At 40.1% G+C, this 19,911-nt stretch overlaps 1 protein-coding gene and 1 pseudogene across 1 annotated transcript in view; both read right to left on the bottom strand.

Annotated features, from left to right (window-relative positions):
- The window catches only part of LOC117797144, a 28,094-nt pseudogene extending 19,782 nt beyond the window's left edge, over nucleotides 1-8,312 (bottom strand).
- The window catches only part of RIMS1 (regulating synaptic membrane exocytosis 1), a 721,356-nt gene extending 713,023 nt beyond the window's left edge, over nucleotides 1-8,333 (bottom strand). Inside the window, exon 1 of the mRNA XM_034647841.1 lies at nucleotides 8,217-8,333. The gene's annotated coding sequence lies outside the window, so the exon portion shown is untranslated. The remainder of the gene's footprint in view (nucleotides 1-8,216) is intronic.
- Between the last annotated feature and the right edge of the window lie 11,578 nt (nucleotides 8,334-19,911).

Raw genomic sequence — 19,911 nt, 5'->3', positions numbered from 1 at the left:
AGTGCATATTTAAAAATGTGGATTGACACAATCCAAATCTCCATTAGATATAAATTCCTTGAAAGGTGGGACAGAGTTCATCATATTTACCATTGTATCCATTGAATCTATCACTGTGCCTGGCAATTTGGGTACTCAATCAATGATTTTAAACTAAACTTATAGTTTTATAATGCAAAACAAGCATATGTAAATTATCTGAACAATTTTCCCACATTTATTCCATAAACATTTATTTTATGCTGCTGTTTTAGAGAAATTAATATACTTTCTTATTATATGTGACATACAAACAAAACATAGGAAAGTGTTAGCCTAGGTAAGTTAGGGACGAGGTGATAAAGTTAGTGATTTTATTGATATGACTAAAAATGACTGAAACATGCCACATGATGTACAATGAACTATGATTTACAACCACTTTTATTATTAGAAAATAATATTGTGACAGCCTATATCACCTTATTTAGAATTCAAATTATTAGGAGGCTTAATTTGTGAGAGGTTTTATTTTGAACTGTACAGTGACAACAATAGTCATAGGAATAACATAACCTGAATTATTAGGGTAAGAATAATACCTGTCATTGTTACACATAGAGAAGCAACATGTTGCAGTGCGATAACACACATGTGCACACACACACACACACACACACACACACACACACACACACACAATTTTAGAAGTCAAAAGGCCTACAATAAATCTGGCTCCTATTAGCTGTGGTTAACTCATGCAAAAACTTCACTTTGTTTACCTATGACAACAACAGCATTATAATTCCTGCCACATATGCATCAGAATATAATTGTGAAGATCAAACAAGATAGTGGGTATGAAAGCAATTGGGAAACTAAAGTGCTAAACAAAACTGACAGAGAAACATGGTATTAAATTGCTGGAAATTTGCTTATACATGTTTATTAAGTTATATAAGATTATGCTTTGACATCCAAAATGTTCGATTCCCTGTGAAATAGCAAGTTTGTTCTAATTTTTCACATCATCAGTTTTACAGATGGCTGTCATTCTTCAATAGGACAAAGCCCATGCCTTAAATACTAGAACAAGTATATAACAAGACAGTGCACAGTAAAAAGATTCTTTGCTGGTAATAAGCACTTAATAAATACATGCATTTGGAGAGTTGCTCTCCAACATCCTTAAATTATTATTTGGGAGAAAATTAATTCTATGGCAGCTTTCAAAAATTATCTGTATCTTCATTGATTTTTTATTTAAAATTTAGCATAATTCTTAATTGGTTTTTTGAATCTTGAACACTGAAGGGAATCTGACAAAAGTGAGAAAAATCTAGTAAAAAGCTTATATGCACACACATTCTGCTTACAGATTCAGAGACCCTGCAGCCTAAGAATTAACCTATAATTCACAGACTCCAGATTAAGAACCTCTGTTTTAAATTGTTATGAAAATTCTTAATTATGCAATTAGAGTGTATAGAGTAAGTGAAGCTTCCCCCTTTTTTGGCTCCTTAAACAGCACTCCTTTATATTTGCAAACGTGCAGCTTTTACTCTGACCGCAATGGTGTATCCAGCAAACAAACACAGTCATTATTCAATATGAGGTAGCATTTGTAAACAGTAATGAGGTGGAAAATTAATTAAATGTGGCTGAAAATTATAAATTAATGTTACTTCAAAATTCTGTCAGCGAATAGAAGCTGCAGGATGGAGTAGGGATAGGGAGTCTCTCTGAAAGCCCTTTACCTTTTGCAAAAGTATCTCTGGAATTCAAAATAGCAGACACACAAATGTTCCAGGAACTTAGGTCAAAGCCTTTTACTCCTCTCTTTGGAAATTAGCAATAGTGCTGGTTCCAAATAATCTGCACAATTCCTATAAATCTTGTGATATGTCATAAATGAATCTGATAAGTAAATGCATGAATGCATTTAGACCCCAGACCTCTCTGCCAGGCCCCTCCAGGAATTTGACTCTCTTACAATAGTGCTAATTAAAATCTTGCCTACAAACAACCAAATTCAGTATACAGGGTTACTCTCCATGAAAGTAAAACTATAATTTTAACATAAAAATAGTTTTAATTCTCAACCATTTCAATGCAAGTATGATCACCAGCATAACTGAGACCTTTCCCTCGATTAATCAGGTAACTAAGCCACATATACATATTTTTGCTTTTGGTGACCAAGAAAAAAAAAAAAAAGGAAAACCAGTTAACTTCTCTACCTGAATCAATCTATTTTACAGTTCTACTCAACTAAAAAGTTCACAGTTAACTACAATCAGATTTTTATTTTTCATTTGGAAAGAGCTTTTACAAATGATCCACTAGGAAAATCCATTTTGAGCTTAAAATTGATGTCTGCTTACGTTATAACAGATTGTGTAATCAGTGAATCTAAAACGCTCAGCAGCCTGCCTCTGCTTAGGAAGCAAGTATTCATATCCCACAGGCAGTCTTCTTGTCAGATTTTTCTAGGGAATTAGCCCTCATTTCCATCCTCCCTCATCCTTAAAAAAACATATTTTATTCCCCAGAAACTAAACTTGTTGGAAGACTTTTTTTTTCCTCTCAGATGCCTATGGCCATCCTGTTTTAACCCTAAAACACTGGCCAATAATGAAAAGATCTAAGACAGTATGTTAAGAAGTACTCTGTTTTCTGTCTTTAGAAAAACCTTCAATCTTAGTAAAAATAAGGAGAAAGCTGAATCAAGAATTCGGCAACTAAGGAGATTTGACTTCTAAATATTTTTAAACCTTTTAAAATTTGTATTAGAAATATATTCTCTCTCATTTCTTCCATCACCATTCCATTCCTTGATGCCAAATAAGCAATTTAGATACTACTCTAAAAATCCTATGGAAAGAAACATTTAGCCTTAAACATTTAGCAAGAAGGGTATTTCTTTTCCTCGGGCCACAGAGTAAGACCCTGAGCTTTGCCTCTCAAAAGTGTATGATATATGTTTTGATACAGTAAGGAAACTAGGAAACAGGCAGAAGGGAAATATGTCTCCCATGCCCACCAGGAATTTAAGCAGCCAGTTGTGAAAAATGAGCTAGCGCTAGAGAGATGTCCAGAAAGGTCTTTTTGGTACCATTCTTTCACTCCTCTCATCTGGTTGGCCTTGTCTTCTTCCCTCCTTCAGGAAAATCCAGTACCATTAGGTTCTCTTGCCCATACCACTACAAAATCTGCACAGTAGATGCCAATAAATGACCAGAATTATGCATTTGAGGTCTGTAAAGGGGGATGACCAGGTCTGCTCTGTTCATCTCCATATCCCTGGACTCTAGTCCTGACCTTACTCAGAACAGATGCTCCATCAATACTGGTAAAGAAATGGATGAATGTTGACTGAAGGCAACTTGAAAGTATTAATCCTTCCAAGGGCTCGTGTGATTTAACAAGTGTCAGATCCTCAAGCTGAAGTGATAAAGACTAGAAGGTAGCTTTCAATGATCAATAAGCTTGACGGCAGAAGCATAGGAGTCCCAGGAGACCATCAAAGGCCCAAGGATCACTACATGTCACTTATAATTAGAGATGGTTCAGTCTCTTTGGGTAAGTGTGCCCTGCATGGCTTATTGTCCTTGGTTAAGGGCTAGAAAAAACACTGGATTCATCTCCAATTAATTCCTCCTTCATGTCAGAGAATGACCTAGTTTCGTACTACAGACTCTCTGTCTCCCCAAAATTCATACACTGAAGCCTAATCCCCAGTGTGATGGTACTTGGCTGTGGGGCCTTTGGGAGGTGATTAGGTCATGAGAGTGGAGCCCTCATGAATGGAATTAGTGCCCTTACAATAGAGGCCCCAGAGAGCTTCTTTACTCCCTTCCACCACGTGAAGTTACAGTAGGAAGATAGCCATTTGTGAACTAGGAAGTGGGCTCCCAGAAACCAAATCTGTACTTCCCAGCCTCCAAAACTATGAAAAATAAATGTTTGTTGTTTAAACCACCTAGTTGATAGTAATTTTGTTACAGCAGCCCAAATGGGCTAAGACATATGGCAAAGCCTGGGAAGTAAGTTGGAATAAATAGTGGACACTGAGGAGAGAGCTTCCCAGAGAACCTGAATGAAGTCTGTGTGCTCCTTTCTTCACCACTGGGCACCTTTCTTCTCTGTTTTCCTTCTGTCTTGTCCACAAACCCAGGGTCCAGATCTAAGCATCTCTGGATAAAGTAAGCCAACGTTTTTGAGCATTTACTATCTGCCCAGCCTTGTTCGAAGTGCCTGTCATTCTTTAACTGAAATCTACACAACAACTCTAACAACAGGTATGGCTTTACCTCCCTTTCTCCCACTCCATGAACGAACTATGCCCAGAGTAATGCAGCCTATAAGAAGCAGAGCCAGAGAAATAAAAGAAGTAATACTTATGGATAGCTCATTATGTGTCAGGGCTTTATATACACCACTTCATTTACTTCTCACCACAATCCTATGAAATACATACTTCTATTATTGCCATTTTACAAATGTACAAAATTAGACTTGAAATGGCTTTGTAACTTTTCCATACCTACACAACTAATAAGTGACAGGGCCAGCCTAGGGATACAGAATTCCAAGTTCCTTCCACTTACCCTCCCCAATCCTTTGTCCTCATCACACACAAGGTTCCGGGATCATAAACAGACTACCGTTTTATGGAATCCCTAGTATGTGTCAGGCATGCTTCTAAGCACTTTACATATATTAATTCATTTGCTCCTTTATGAGCTGGGTACAATTACTGTTACTTTTATTATTACTAATGTCATTTTGCATTTGAAGAAATTGAGGCAAAGAAAGGCTAACCAATTTTCTCAGATGCATGATGAAAAAATGGCTACACTTGGGCCTAGACCCAGCAGCCTATCTCAGACTCCATGTCCTGAACAACTGCATCATTATGCCACTTCTCAATGTTCATATGACTTAATTTAAATAGCATTTCTTTAGAAGTCATATTCATATTCCCACTAGAAGCTGACCCCAAGTCCAAAGCACTTAATCAGATTCCAGGTAAATTTTATACAAAAATAGTATAACTTCTCCATTTCCTATATTTTCATGGTAAGGTTGGGGTTGGGGGACACTTCAAAAATTTTAAAGGCCCAGACACTTGTTTGAAGACAAGACAGGAGAGTCTGGAATACTGGCACCTTTCAGCTCCAAGAAGCCTGGGAAGACATTCCTGCTTTAGCACCCTTCCTGGCTATGCAGTAGGGAGGGGTGGGCTGAGCCCTGGCCAGCTGAGAGGTAAGAGAGAAGAACTGAGCTGTGAAGAAACTGCTAGGTGGAGTTAATCCTTGTAGGAAGTTCTTTTTTTATTTTTATTTTTTTAAAGATTTTTATTGATTTATTTGACAGAGAGAGGGAGAGAGAGCACAAGCAGTTACAGCAGCAGTCAGAGGGAGAGGGAGAAGCAGGCTCTCCACTGAGCAGAGAGCCCGATGAGCTGAAGGCAGAACCTTAACCAACTGAGCCTCCCAGGCGCCCCTGGTAGGAAGTTCTTCGGAATCCCACAACCTTGGAAGGGGAGCTTCCTAATGCCCACGCCAAAGATGGGGCAGGCAGTGAGACATCTTCAGCAAACTTCCCTTTCAGGGAAAGGGAGGAGAGCTGGAAACTCCAGGCCCTTCCTTCCAATATGGCACCCTAGCCCTCCATCTTCTACCTGTGTCCTTTCATCTTGGGCCACACCTCACTTACGCCTTGCTCCCTGGCAGCAAAAGGTACCACTCGTTATATTTCTGCACTTTGCATCATTATTATTATTATTATTTTGGTAATCAGTTGAATTGATAGAGCACTGCACCAAATCAAATCAGCAACTTTTTCCATTGGTATGCCCCCATCTCTAATAGTTATACGCTTTGAAAGTATTACTCACTAATCCCCGGTAGTAACTGGGATGGAGGGAGGAGAATTCATCTCCATTAATTAATTAATTTACTTACTTTCATCTCCATTTAGAAAAGGTCTGTGCTGTGTACTTTATTTCTAACTCTCAGCCAGTTTCACATGATTGTGACTCACAGAAGAGATGAGGAAAATATGTTAATTAACAAGGTTTTTACTTCCAAGCTGTGCTCTTAGTGTGATTCATGCTGTAAACTATTGAGGGGAAAAGGCTAAATGATAAGCAAAATTTTACACTGCATAATAATTGCTACATTTTTGACACTAAATCAAACACACCAATACGACAAAGGGAGTGCCCCAAATACGCTCAAAGAGCCAACAGTGTTGTTGAGCACCCTGGATTATAGAACACCATAAATAAGAGGCTGAGTGGTAGGAAGGTAGGTTGGGGACGTCTGACCTCAAAATCTGGTGCAACTCTCCACAATAAAAGGTTATTTATTTAGGAGTGGCAACAGTGGGAAAATAATTACTGTGTTCAAAACAAAAAATTGGTAAATGATAACAATAAATGGAGATGCCTGAGGCAGGTCGTGAAAGAGGGTTTAGAATTCTGTGGAACTGAGCTGTGCTCCCGAGCGAGGAACAAGCTTGTGGGCCCCCAATGCACCTGACTCCTTCCAGCCCTAGGTGCCTCAGGGACAAAAGCACCACTCTCACCCTGCCCTGGGAGATCTGACAGGACTCATGTTCTCAGGTCTGCAGCAGAGACTGGAATCTCTCCTGCTGGTATGCCAGAGGTGAATCCAAGTGGAGTCAATGGCCTTGCCCCTTTCCCTCTCCTGCCTTTGGAACCTCCTCTGCAGCGAACCCCAGCCTGAGAAGTGCTCCTGGGCCAGGGGGTCCACTGGTAGATGGCACCAGCAAGGAGAGCACAGGTTCCTCTAAGCGCCCCCCCCCCGGGGGGGTGCAGAGGGGTGCTCTGGCCTGGGTGCCTGCAATGTCATGCTGCTGCACACAGAGCGCAGAGAGGGCACCTGGGCCACTGGTGCACCGGGACAGCAAGTTGGCCAGTGTGTAGGTTGATGTGTGCATGGCCGCTACTGTGTTCCAATTGTTGTTTGCTGCCTAAAAAGCCCCTTTTAAAGACGTCGCCAGATTTTCTCCATTTGTTCTTTTTTATTATTTGTTTTTTAAGCATCCATTACATATGCAAATTAATTTTGGCCATCCCTAGGATTGAGATGAAATAATGGGAAGGGTATATGTGTTTGAAGGTGTGTGGTCCCCAATATATACTGCTTACTTGATTGTTTCCTAACACCTTGAATACAGTAACGATCTACACATTACATGAAAATGCACCATATTGAAAAATAAAAATAACACACAAATTGCACAAAAATTTGTACAAGCATGATTGCTATACAAAAGAAGGCAAGAAGAACTCTTTAGAAATCGGAGATTATGTGATGAAAACAGTTTGCAATGCAGAAATGTTTCTAAAAATTTCCCAGAATTCTTGCCTCATTTGTTTAGAACCCAGACTGTCCACATTGTGTGCTTTCATGTTACCAGCCATGTTGGGGGCTTGAGAATCCTGGGATGATCACTAAACTGCTGGCTTCACAACAGACAAATGACAGAAAATTAGGCATGAAGATATGACAGACTCTCCTGCCTCTTCGTACTAAACCTCTTGAATGTGAAAATTATTATCAGTTTTAAGGGGAACTGTTTTGTGGAGCTGAGCACCAAAATAACATTGACTCATGCCAAAACCATACCAATGCCATTAAAATGTACACAGTAGCTTCAAGCACTAATAAGAGTTATTAGAACACTAAGTAATTAGGCAGTTCCCTTCACAAGTTGCTTTCTAATATGGGTGTTGACTAGGCTCCTTCAGCTTCCCTGGCTACTGTTAGGATTATGCTCATAAAAACACACATAGATGATACTCATTGTTTATATTAATAGAACATTTCATATTTTTAAAAACATTAAAACTGAAAGGAATGCAAAGGAAGCAGGCCAGATTATTCAGAGAGGAAAATTGGAATCAGTAGATGCCAATGTCACAGCTGTGAAGATGACCCCTGGGGGTTCTCTTCCAGGTAGTGTCAGCAGAGAGGAAAGCCTACAAAACCTAAGTCCGTCCTTGTAGAAGCAAAGACACGCCTTAGAAATTGAAGCAGGGATTTCAGTTCAAGTCTTCCTCAAGCTGAATTCTCCACATGTGGATAGGAATATCTGGAGATTGTACAATGAAGTTCTAAATGTTATATTTTGGGGTAGGGGCTAGAGAACTTTTAAAGTGAGTCCGTTCTCCACTAAGAACCATCACTATCACTCTGACCTACCTCCTTCTTGATGCCTCAGAATTCCCTCTTGGAAACTGGAGGAGAACAGAAGATTCCCTGGGTGCATCCGTATCTAAAATTCTATCACGCCACAAGCATGCACTGGAGAGGTGGAAGGCTCTTGCAGAAGCCTCACCAGGGGGCTGGGGGACCAGGAGGCAAACAGCAGCCAGGCTCTGAAAAAGAGGAAGGGTATGAAGTTTGAGAAGGCCTTTTCTTCAGACATGGAACAGATTCAGCAGAAGGCACAAATAAGAGAAGTTTGAGAAAGATGATAAGGAAGCCAGGCTTTCGTCGTATCCATTCAACACATTTATTAAGTACCTCCTCATTTTACCAGGTGCTTGGAACACACAGTAGGATACAAGGAGGTGGAATCCCTGCTTTTACCTTTCTTACAATGTAGTAAGATACAAGCAAACGTGAAGCAGATTCAACAAAGTAGACATTGCTGGGTGGTGAGGTCATGGTGCTGTTTATGATTTTATGATGAATTCCCTGTGTTTTGTAAGTTACCTGCAACAATAAAAATGCATTTTTGGGGGGCACCCGGGTGGCTCAGTCGGTTAATCAGCTGCCTTCGGCCTAGGTCATGATTCCAGGGTCCTGGGATCAAGCCTCGCATCAGGCTCCTTGCTCAGTGGGTCTGTTTCTCCCTCTCCCTCTGCCTGCCAATCCCCCTGCTTGTTCTCTCTCTCTCTCCCTCTCTCTGTCAAATAAATAAACTTTTTAAAAAATGTATTTTTTGTAATGAAAATAGAGTTTTTAAAAAAGAAGAAAAAATATTTTAAAAAGCTACTTAACACAAATATTAGATTTTATGTCTAGCAGGGTGGTATTATAAAATCCTTTGAGAGTTAACAGATGAGCTACCCGAACTCAGGTTAAGTAGCTTATCAAGATCACAGAACTATAGTGAAAAACCAGAACACAGTGGCATGCAGAGAAGTACATCTTACCAAAGTTTTGTGTTTTGTTTTTCTTTCTTAAGCAGGAGAGCTAGGATTAAAGCCTAAATCCTCTAAATCTCCAAATCCCAGCCCCTTTCTACCACCCAACAGTGCCTACCAATAACTGCAATAATGCAATCTGAAGGATCAAGGTAAGAACTGCAATATATTCCATCATAAAAAATGAAATGGAAGAAACCTATGTAAGAAAAACATCTTCAAAAATTTGAGTCTCATTGTCTTCTTTTCACTTTCCTCTATCACTCTTCCTTTTAGTTCTTTTTTTTTTCTATTTATATTAAAGACATATTCTTACATAGTATTTGGGACAGAAATAAAGGGAAAAAATTACATATTCCCACTATACTAAAATGACTACTGTTGATAATGTGGAATGATTCCTTTTAACTTTTTTTTTCGTAGAGTTAGGGCTTTAAAAAATTATTATAATTATACTGATACCTAATTATAAGCCTTTGGTGGATTTCTGCTGTAATTACCCAAAGTCAGTATTAAAAATTTAGCCAACAATAAGGGAACATCCCCAAACTAAAAGAGTAATAAATATATCAGATAAACAATCTTAGATCAACATTTCCTTAAGTGTAGGCCATAAAACACTACACACACGAAACATTCATTAAGAAAAAGGTTTAGTGGTAAATGAAGTTTAGGAAACATTTTAGATTCTCATCCCATTTTGGAGATTCACCATGCACTTTGCAAAAATCTGAAAGAAGCAGGGTTTAAGAAAGGAAAAAGTTCTTTAAATTTTGTTTAACTCAACATTTCCTAAATTTATTTGTACACAAAAATTTTAAATATATATATTTTACACTTATTAATGTCTTTTGGAATAGAAACAAACTTTGGGATACGCTGCATTAACTTCTCTAGTTATCTCCAGTGTTAGATTTTAAAGGACAACATTATTAGACCCGGCTATCTTGCCATGCGGTAGCCAATAGAAAAAGACACTAGAAATCAAGGAGCTTCCAAGATCCGCTAGGCCAGAAGTGAGAGGGCAAATGGGGACACCCAGGAACTCTGCACTTGGAAACCACACCTAGAAATGAAGCATTCAGAAGTCTTTAAATATAAAGTGTTTGTTTAACATAACATTTCAAGATTCTAAGTTTTCCCTGTCAGAGATGTCAGCCAATCGAAGAAGCCTGGAGAAATCACTAGCAGAAAGTGAACCACTGACATTATTTGCTGATTCTTCCTTTCTTCCTGACATTTCCTTGACAACATAAAACAACTTGTTCTGTTTCACACTATTCCTATCTCTACATTCAAGTAGATCCTACAAGGAGAATATCTGTTATGTCTTTTCTTTCCTCTCTACTCCTAGCCTCTCACTTACTCATTTAATAATTCTCTTTTGGGCACCTGCACCATTCTCAGTAGACATTTACCAGAAACATGGTATCTGCCCTGAAGAAGCCCACACCTAATGCGAGAGACTCATTCAGGTGTTATCATCTCTCACTAACACCACTGTATTAGGTCTTTCCTGCCTTCAGGTCCTTGTACTCCAGTGCCTCCTCTAAAATTTCCATGGGTTAGCCTGGCGATGGGTATTGCATGGAGCACTGGGTGTTACACGCAAACAATGAATCATGGAACATTGCCTCAAAAATTTAATTTAAAGTAAAGTAAAGTAAATAAAATCCCCATGCTTACCCTTTCAAAACCCAAATTTGATCATGTCACCCTCTGTCCTAAAGTCAAGTAATGGCTGCCCAATGTTATCTATGTACATTTAGGTAGAATTACATGAAAATGTCAATATTCCTACAAAGATGACAATTTCATGTGGTTCAACACAATAAAATGAAATTTCCAATTTTCCACTTGTTGGCTACCACATTATATGAAAATCCTGAGAAGGATCTTTTCCAAATCTGAAAAGCATGTTAGTATCACCAGACTTAAAATACAGACGATGAGACATGCATAAAATCTGCTTTAGGAGCCCCAAATCAAAAGCCATAGGGCACACTCTTCAATTACTGGCAGTGATTTAAAATCTAGATGCTTCTCACATGGGCAACTCTGTAGTTTGTTCTAGGTAAATAGCAGCATCAACTCCTGCTACATGTACCTCTAACCCAATAAATTTCCTGCATGTTCCAGCTTTTTTCTTCATGTTGTACTTCCTCATTGGGTTATTGTGAGAATTAAACATAAAAGAAATAATCTATGTAAAGTAGATGACAAATTACATTTGCTATTAGCAATAGGCCTGACAAATTCTCACTTTTGCAAAAAACCTTCATTTACAACCCTATTGGAAGTAATCTCTCCTGCACTGTTCTTCTAGCATTTCCTAATAAAGTGCATATCAGGGTCTATCTTGAGTTAGAATTATTTATGCATGTGTCTATTTTCTACTCTGGATTATGGAACCCTTCTGAGCAGGGATCATATTTTATTCATGTGTCTCACCTACATTGGGCAGGGGGCCTTGTACTGTGAAAGCAATTTGCCATGCATAAAGCCCTATCAACTTGATAATGATTTGCATCAAGCATATGCTGAATTGTATTGAATTCTTTGTTAGTAAGGGTCAATACCACTCCTCTCTGGAAACAACGTTCATGAAGTTAGAAGTTAGGACTTTCTTCTTTCAGTGAGAAGGCTTGCCTAGATGGCAGAAATGTGGAGCCCATATGCATCTTCTTATTGTTCTCCCTAGAACAATTCCACTTTCCTAAAGGTGGAATTATCTTTTTGCCTTAGTCATAGTGTAAGCAAATACAAGTCACCTTGCCTAATAAGACATCCATTTCCTCTTTTATGAATTCTTAGACAAAGGCATGAATGCATAAGACTCCTAATTATCTAAGTAACTGGGACAATGAAGAGTTAAGGAAGTATTCAAGAAAATTCATGGCCTATGACTTCTTTTTCAGTGTTTTGAGAATTCAAAGCTATTGAGAAGGGAAAACCATGGAGGGCTATCCCTGTGAATGACTTCCACTCTCTTTCCAAGCTTTCCATTCAAACTTAAGGAGAATGGAATCCAGAGAAGTGAAGAAACATATTCAAAAATCATATGATGAGAGGAAACTTTTCTGTTCTGCAATGGATTTAGGCCAACCTATATGGAAAGTAAGGGGTCAATTTGAGATGGTTCCAGAATCTTCTAACTTTAGATATCATACTTTCTAATCCCATGGGCTATCTTACCCTTGCTGTCAAAAAACTGACAGAGGAAAATCCAGGATAGACAGCAGAGTAAAATTGTAGCTTTAAATGCTTTTCTATGAAATGCTGCTCCTGGTGGTTTCCAGGAAGCCAGGAAGGCATTAAAACTGAAGAGACTGCTGTGGAGAAGGTCACCTTGAAACTCAAGTTTTGAGAGCATCATATGCTCTTTTGGACCTTGGAGAAGATAATCTTTATTGTTCTATGGAACTTGCAGCTCATCAGACCAACTTCAAGATGTTAGGCAACCTTGACTCAACTGACACGGAGCCAGAGAAGCCACAGACATGAAAACATTCATTTTACCTCCTTCCTCTTCATCATAGTTACTATTTGCTCACCATGTCAGCTGTGCCCAAATCAAACCTCTTTAATGATTTAATCAAACCTCACTTCCCCATTTAATTACCTCCCTATCATGATCTTCTGCCCTTTCTTCTGCTTTCCATGATCAGCCTTACTATCCTTCCTTGCATAAATCTAGCCATATCCAGGTAATTTCAACCATACCCCTTACCCATTCCAAAATACAGCAGAGCAAAGAAAAATTCCTTGACCTCCTAAATCACAGATGGCAGAAAATCACGTGTTAAAATTAATTAAGTACAAATTAGCTTTATCAGAGGCAGTAGAATGTTATGGTTAAGAGGGAAAACTCTGAAGCCAGACTGTGGTTCAAATCCTGGTTCTACTACTAATCACTTAACCTCTGAGTACCTCAGTTTACCCAATGTCAAAGTGAGAATGGTGTTGATACCAACAGCATCAGTTAGATAGTGGAAAAATAACAGCCACCTAAATGAAATAGAAGTTTATTTCTGATGGAGGAGTGTAGGGTTGAGGAGGTGGCTGTGAGACTGTGGGATTAGGCTCCTTTGTCAAATTCTGCTCTTCTTAAAATGTGGCTTCCATCTCATGGACCATGATGGCTACTCCAGCTCCCACCTGGCTGGATGTCCACACTATAGCTAGCAGGAGGGGAGTAAGAGAAGGAGTAGGCTCTCATTTCCATTAAAACTATGATCCAGAATTTCCCCCAAGTCACTTCCACTCACATCCCATTAGCCAGAACCTATTCAATGGCCACATCTAGTATCAAGAGATACCATATGTCTTTTGCTGAAACTTCTATCACTATATCAAAACAGGAGAATAAAAACTAGTGAGAAACCCAGTAATCTTTGCCACACCAATGCTGTAGAGTTGTGTAGATTAAATGAATTACACATGTAAAGCACTCAAAAACAGTTCCTAGAACATAGAAAATCCTTGATGATTGTTAGGTATTAAAATAATAATACTAATAGTACATTATTATGCCTATTTCTTCCCTGCTTTTGTACTATATGTTTGTGGAAAGTGAGAATCATGTGAAATATTTAGACCCTTTACAAATTACTATTAATATGAAATGCATGTTAATTTTTTAAAACTAAAATAAGTGAAAGTAAAAAGAACAACATAAGGGGTGCCTGGGTGGCTCAGTTGGTTAAGCGTCTGACTCTTGGTTTCGGCTCAGGTCGTGATCTCAGGGTTGTGGGATCAAGCCTGGCATAGGGCTCTGTGCTCAGTGGGGATTCGGCTTGGGATACTTTCTCTCCCTCTCTCTCTGCCCTCCTCCTCGCTTGTACACACACACACACTCTCTCTAAAATAGATAAATAGTTAAAAAAGAACAAAATAAGAACTACCTATCAAACTTTTCTTTATAAAAAGCCACATAATTATAATAGGAACAGTTTTGAGCAATAGAATTTTTTTATTATTTTCAGAAAATCTGTATGTACACATCAAAGTATTAACTAGGAAATTAGAAAATTGTGGGATTCAGAAAAACCAGTGTTTGCTTTGGCATATGTTTGAAAGGAACTGAATTTCTTAACAAAGAGAGATGACAATTATAGAGCTATTTTCTTTATAAAAGATCAACGGATTTAATTTGTTGGTCAAAGAGTTGACTAATACTTATGGGTACTTCTAAAAGAATAAAGAAACTCTCTAACCAAAATGTGGAAACACAAGTAAAACAAATGAAGGCAATCTTTTAAGCCAACAAGTGGCAAAACTTTGGCCAATATCAGATGTGTGTAAAGTGGAGGCTTTTCTCATATAAGAACTCATTAAGTTTTTAAGGTTATTACCAGCTCTTTGGGACAGTACAGAAAGCTGATTTCTGTACCTAATGGATGAATTTATGCTTTTTATATTGTCTATTATCATGGAATTTTATCACAATATTGCAGACTTAGCTCCACCTGTGCAGCTTCTCGTGGCACAACCCACGTCTGTGGCGCTCAGTGGCCTCTTCTCCGTGAACGCGGAGTGCATGCCCTGTTGCCACGACAACGTTGTCCTCCCGCCGGATGTGTCCTTGCTTGTGGGTCTCGGCCTGGCGCCAGTACCTGGTGCGTCCACAGCAGCTGAACTCTGGACCAGAAGGGGCCAGGAGATTGAGTTCAAGTGGCCGGTGATTGCATCAATCATGCCTACAACATGAAGTGTCCATAAAAACCTAAAAGGAGGAGGTTCAGAGAGGTTCCAAGATGGCGGAGGAGCAGGAGACCTAAAGTTCTTCTGGTCCCAGGAATTCAGCTAAAGAGCTACCAAACCATTCTGAATACCTATGAATGCAACTGGAGAATGAAGAAAAGAGTAGCAGAAACTCTATGAACAGAAAAGTGACCACTTTCTGCAAGGAGGAGAAAAGATGGCAGAGGAGTAGGAGACCCTTTCTCAGCTGGTCCTGAGTCGAGCTGGATATCTACCAGACCATCCTGAAAACCCAAGGAATCAGCCTGAGATGCAGGAAGATACATCCAGATCTCTACAAACGAACATTTCCAGCACTGAATATTGAGGTACAAAACAGGGAACCGTGAATCCGCACACAGATATCAGATGATAAATGGAAGGGGGATGGAGTTGACAAGCTCGGGCACCAGGAAGCAGTAGCCACTCGCGCTGGGGAGCGGGCCAGACTCGTGGAAGGGCACCCGGGAGAGAGCAGACTGAGACTGTGAGGCTGGGTACACACGTGCGACTGGACTGAAAACCGGAGCTCCAGAGTGCTCACTGGAACCAGACTAAAACCGGAAGCTCAGGAGCGCGTGTGGGAACTGGGGGCAGCTGGCGGCATTAGAAGCACAAAGGACAGAGAAAGGCGACCCTTTCTCAGCTGGCCCGAGTCGAGCTGGATATCTACCAGACCATTCTGAACATTCTGAGCACCCACAGAATCAGCCTGAGACGCAGGAAGATACATCTGGATCTCTACAAATGAACACCTCCAGTGCTGAGTATTGAGGTACGAAGTGGGGAGCTGTGAATCCGAGCACATATAGGAAGATAAAGGGAAGGGGGAGGGAGCCTCTGCGCTCAGGCGCCGGGAAGCAATAGCCCCTTGTGCTGGGGAGCGGGCTGGACTCTCAGACACGCACCCGCAAGAGAGCGGACTGAGACAGTGAGCCTGGGAACACCCGTGTCCAAACTGAAAACAGGAGCTCCCGAACGCACACTCGAACTAGAGTGAAACCGAGAGCTCAGGAGTGCAAGCGTGACCAGACTGAAAACTGGCGCTCCAGAGCACAGGCGAACCACACTGAACCAGGGAGCTCGGGAGCGCGCGCAGGGCGGCTGGCGGGGTTAGAAACACAAAGGACAGAGACGCGCCGGCCCTGGAAGTGAGGGCTGGGACGCCGGGTGTGGGGCACACATCCCGGGTTGCTGCAGGGTTGAGCAGCACCAACAGTAACAGAGCTAAAGTGGCCAGAACATCAGTGGAGAACGGGCCGCAATCCCTCCGTTCTGTGACAGAGGCTGAATTTCGGCCGCTACTGCTCTCTCAGAAGAGGCACAGCAGACCGCCAGGGAAAGCCACCAGAGANTTGCTGCAGGGTTGAGCAGCACCAACAGTAACAGAGCTAAAGTGGCCAGAACATCAGTGGAGAACGGGCCGCAATCCCTCCGTTCTGTGACAGAGGCTGAATTTCGGCCGCTACTGCTCTNAACTGCCAGGGAAAGCCATCCGAGAAAAAAAGCCCAGAAATACCACCTTACATTGTGCCCATCCCCATCCCCTCTTGCAGGGGACAAGGTGACTCTACCCAAACAGGGTTGCCTGAGTATCAGCACAGCGGGCCCCTCCACCAGAAGGCAGGCTGAAAAATCAAGAAGCCCACATCCCTAAGGTCCCTATAAAACAAGTGCACACTGCCTGGGTCCTGGTTAATAATTTGGGCTCTGGGCATCCCCGCAAACTCTCCTCATCAGAATGACGAGGAGGAGAAATATCCCCCAGCAAAGAAAAGCCTCTGCCACAGAACTGATGGATTTGGAAATAACCAAATTGTCAGAAATGGAGTTCAGAGTAACAGCGGTCAAGATTATGTGTATACTTGAAAAAAATATTAACGAAAACATTAACGATAATATAGAATCTCTAAGAGCGGAAATGAGAGTGAATCTGGCAGAAATTAAAAATGCTATGAATCAAATGCAGTCTAAACTAGACGCTCTGACAGGGTAAATGAGGCAGAAGAACGAATTAGTGAATTGGAGGATGGGATGGTAGAAGAGAAAGTTAAAACAGAAACATGGCTCAAAAAAATCCAATCTCAAGAATGTAGATTACGGGAAATTACTGACTCAATGAAACGTTCCAATGTCAGATTCATCGGCATCCCTGAGGGGGTGGAGAAAGAGAGAGGTCTAGAAGAGATATTTGAACAAATTGTAGCTGAGAACTTTCCTAATCTGGCAAAGGAAACAAGCATTTGTGTCCAAGAGGCAGAGAGGACCCCTCCCAAAGTCAATGAGAACAGACCTACACCATGTCATGTCATAGTGCAATTCACAAATATTAGATCCAACGATACAGTATTGAAAGCGGCCAGGAGGAAGAAAATCCTTATGTACAGAGGGAAAAATATCAGAATAACGTCAGAACTGTCTACAGAGACCTGGCAGGCTAGGAAAGGTTGGCAGGGTATTTTCAAAGCTCTATCTGAGAAGAACATGCAGCCAAGGATCCTTTATCCAGCAAGGCTGCCAATCAGAATTGATGGAGAGACAAAGACCTTCCAAGACCAGCAGAAATTGAAAGAATATATGACCACCAAGCCAGCCCTACAAGAAATATTAAGGGGGGGTTCTATAAAAGTAAAAAGATCCCAAGAGTGATACAGAACAGAAATTTACAATCTATAGAAACTAAGACTTCACAGGCAACATGACATCATTAAAATCATATCTCTCAATAATCACTCTCAATGTGAATGGCCTAAATGCTCCCATAAAATGCCACAGGGTTGCAGATTGGATAAAAAGGCAAGACCCATCCATTTGCTGTCTGCAAAAGACTCATTTTGAACCTAAAGATATATCCAGACTGAAAGTGAAGGGATGGAAAACCATTTTTCATGACAATGGACCTCAAAAGAAAGCTGGGGTAGCAATTCTCATAACAGACAGATTAGATTTTAAACTAAAGACTGTTGTTAGAGATACAGAAGGACACCATATTATTCTTAAAGGATGTACCCAACAAGTGGATATGACAATTATAAATATCTATGCCCCCAACAGGGGAGCAGCTTGATACACAAGCCAACTCTTAACCAGAATAAAGAGACATATAGATAATAATACATTAATACTAGGGGACCCCAACACTCCACTCTCAGCAATAGACAGAACACCTAAGCAGAAAATCAAAAAGAAACAAGACCTTTGAATGACATACTGGACCAAATGGACCTCACAGATATATATAGAACACTATACCCCAGAACAACAGAATACTCATTCTTTTCTAATGCACATGGAGCTTTCTCCAGAATAGACCATATACTGGGTCACAAAACAAGTCTCAACTGATACCAAAAGTCTGAGATTATTCCCTGCATATTCTCAGACCACAGTGCTTTGAAACTGGACCTCAATGACAAGGAAAAATTTGGAAGAAACTCAAATACTTGGAAACTAAGAATCATCCTGCTCAAGAATGATTGGGTAAACCAGGAAATTAAAAATCAGTTTAAATAATTTATGGAGACCAATGAGAATGAAAACACATCAGTCCAAAACCTGTGGGACACTGCAAATACAGTCCTAAGGGGAAAATATATAGCCATCCAAGCCTCACTCAAAAGAATAGAAAAATCTGAAATGCAGTTTTTATTTTCCACCTCAAGAAGCTGGAGCTGGAACAGAAGAACAGGCCTAACCCATGCACAAGAAGGCAGGTGATCAAGATTAGAGCAGAGATCAATGAATTAGAAACTAGGAGCACAGTAGAGCAGATCAACAGAACTAGAAGCTGGTTCTTTGAAAGAAAAAATAAGATTGATAAGCCACTGACCAGACTTATTCAAAAGAATAAGTTTATTCTTTTAATTAATAAAATTATGAATGAGAGGGGAGAGATCATGACCAACACCAATGAAATAGGAAGGATCATTAGAAACTTTTATTAACAGTTTCATGCCAAAAAATTAAACAACCTGGAAGAAATGGATGCCTTCCTGGAAACCTATAAACTACCAAGACTGAAACAGGAAGAAATTGATTTTTTAAACAGACCGATTAATTATGAAGAGATTGAAGCACTGATCAAAAACCTCCCCAAAAACAAAAGTCCAGGGCCCGACGGATTCCCCAGGGAATTCTACCAAACAGTCAAAGAATAAATAATAACTATTCTCCTGAAGCTGTTTCAAAAAATAGAAACAGAAGGAAAACACCAAACTCATTGTATGAGGCCAGCATTACCTTGATCCCCAAACCAGGCAAAGACCCCATCAAAAAGGAGAATTACAGACTGATATCCCTGATGAATATGGATGCCAAAATTCTCAACAAGATCCTAGCTAATAGTATCCAACAGTACCTTAAAAGGATTATCCATCAAGACCAAGTGGGATTCATCCCTGGGATGCAAGGGTGACTCAACATTCACAAATTGATCAGTGTGATAGAGCATATCAACAAGAAAAGAGTCAAGAACCATATGATCCTCTCAATTGATGCAGAAAAAGCATTTGACAAAATACAGCATCCTTTCCTGATTAAAACCCTTCAGAGTGTAGGGATAGAGGGTACATTCCTCAATTTCATAAAAAACCATCTATGAAAAGCCTACAGCGAATATCATTCTCAATGGGGAAAAGCTGAACGCCTTTCCCTTAAGATCAGGAACACGACAAGGATGCCCACTCTCGCTATTATTATTCAACATAGTACTAGAAGTCCTTACAACAACAATCAGACAACAAAAAGGGATAAAAGGTATTCAAATTGGCAAAGAAGTCAAACTGTCTCTCTTCACAGATGACATGATACTCTACATGGAAAACCCAAAAGACTCCACCCCCAAACTACTAGAACTTGCAGAGCAATTCAGTAATGTGGCAGGATACAAAATCAATGCTCAGAAATCAGTTGCATTTCTATACACGAACAATGAGACTGAAGAAAGAGAAATTAGGGAATCCATTCCATTTACAATAGAACCAAAAAACATACATTATCTCAGA

This window comes from Ailuropoda melanoleuca, chromosome 19 (genome assembly GCF_002007445.2).
Source record: "Ailuropoda melanoleuca isolate Jingjing chromosome 19, ASM200744v2, whole genome shotgun sequence".
Lineage (NCBI taxonomy): Eukaryota > Metazoa > Chordata > Mammalia > Carnivora > Ursidae > Ailuropoda > Ailuropoda melanoleuca.
Note: the sequence above shows the minus strand (reverse complement) of the source record. Positions and strands in the feature narration are given on the sequence as shown.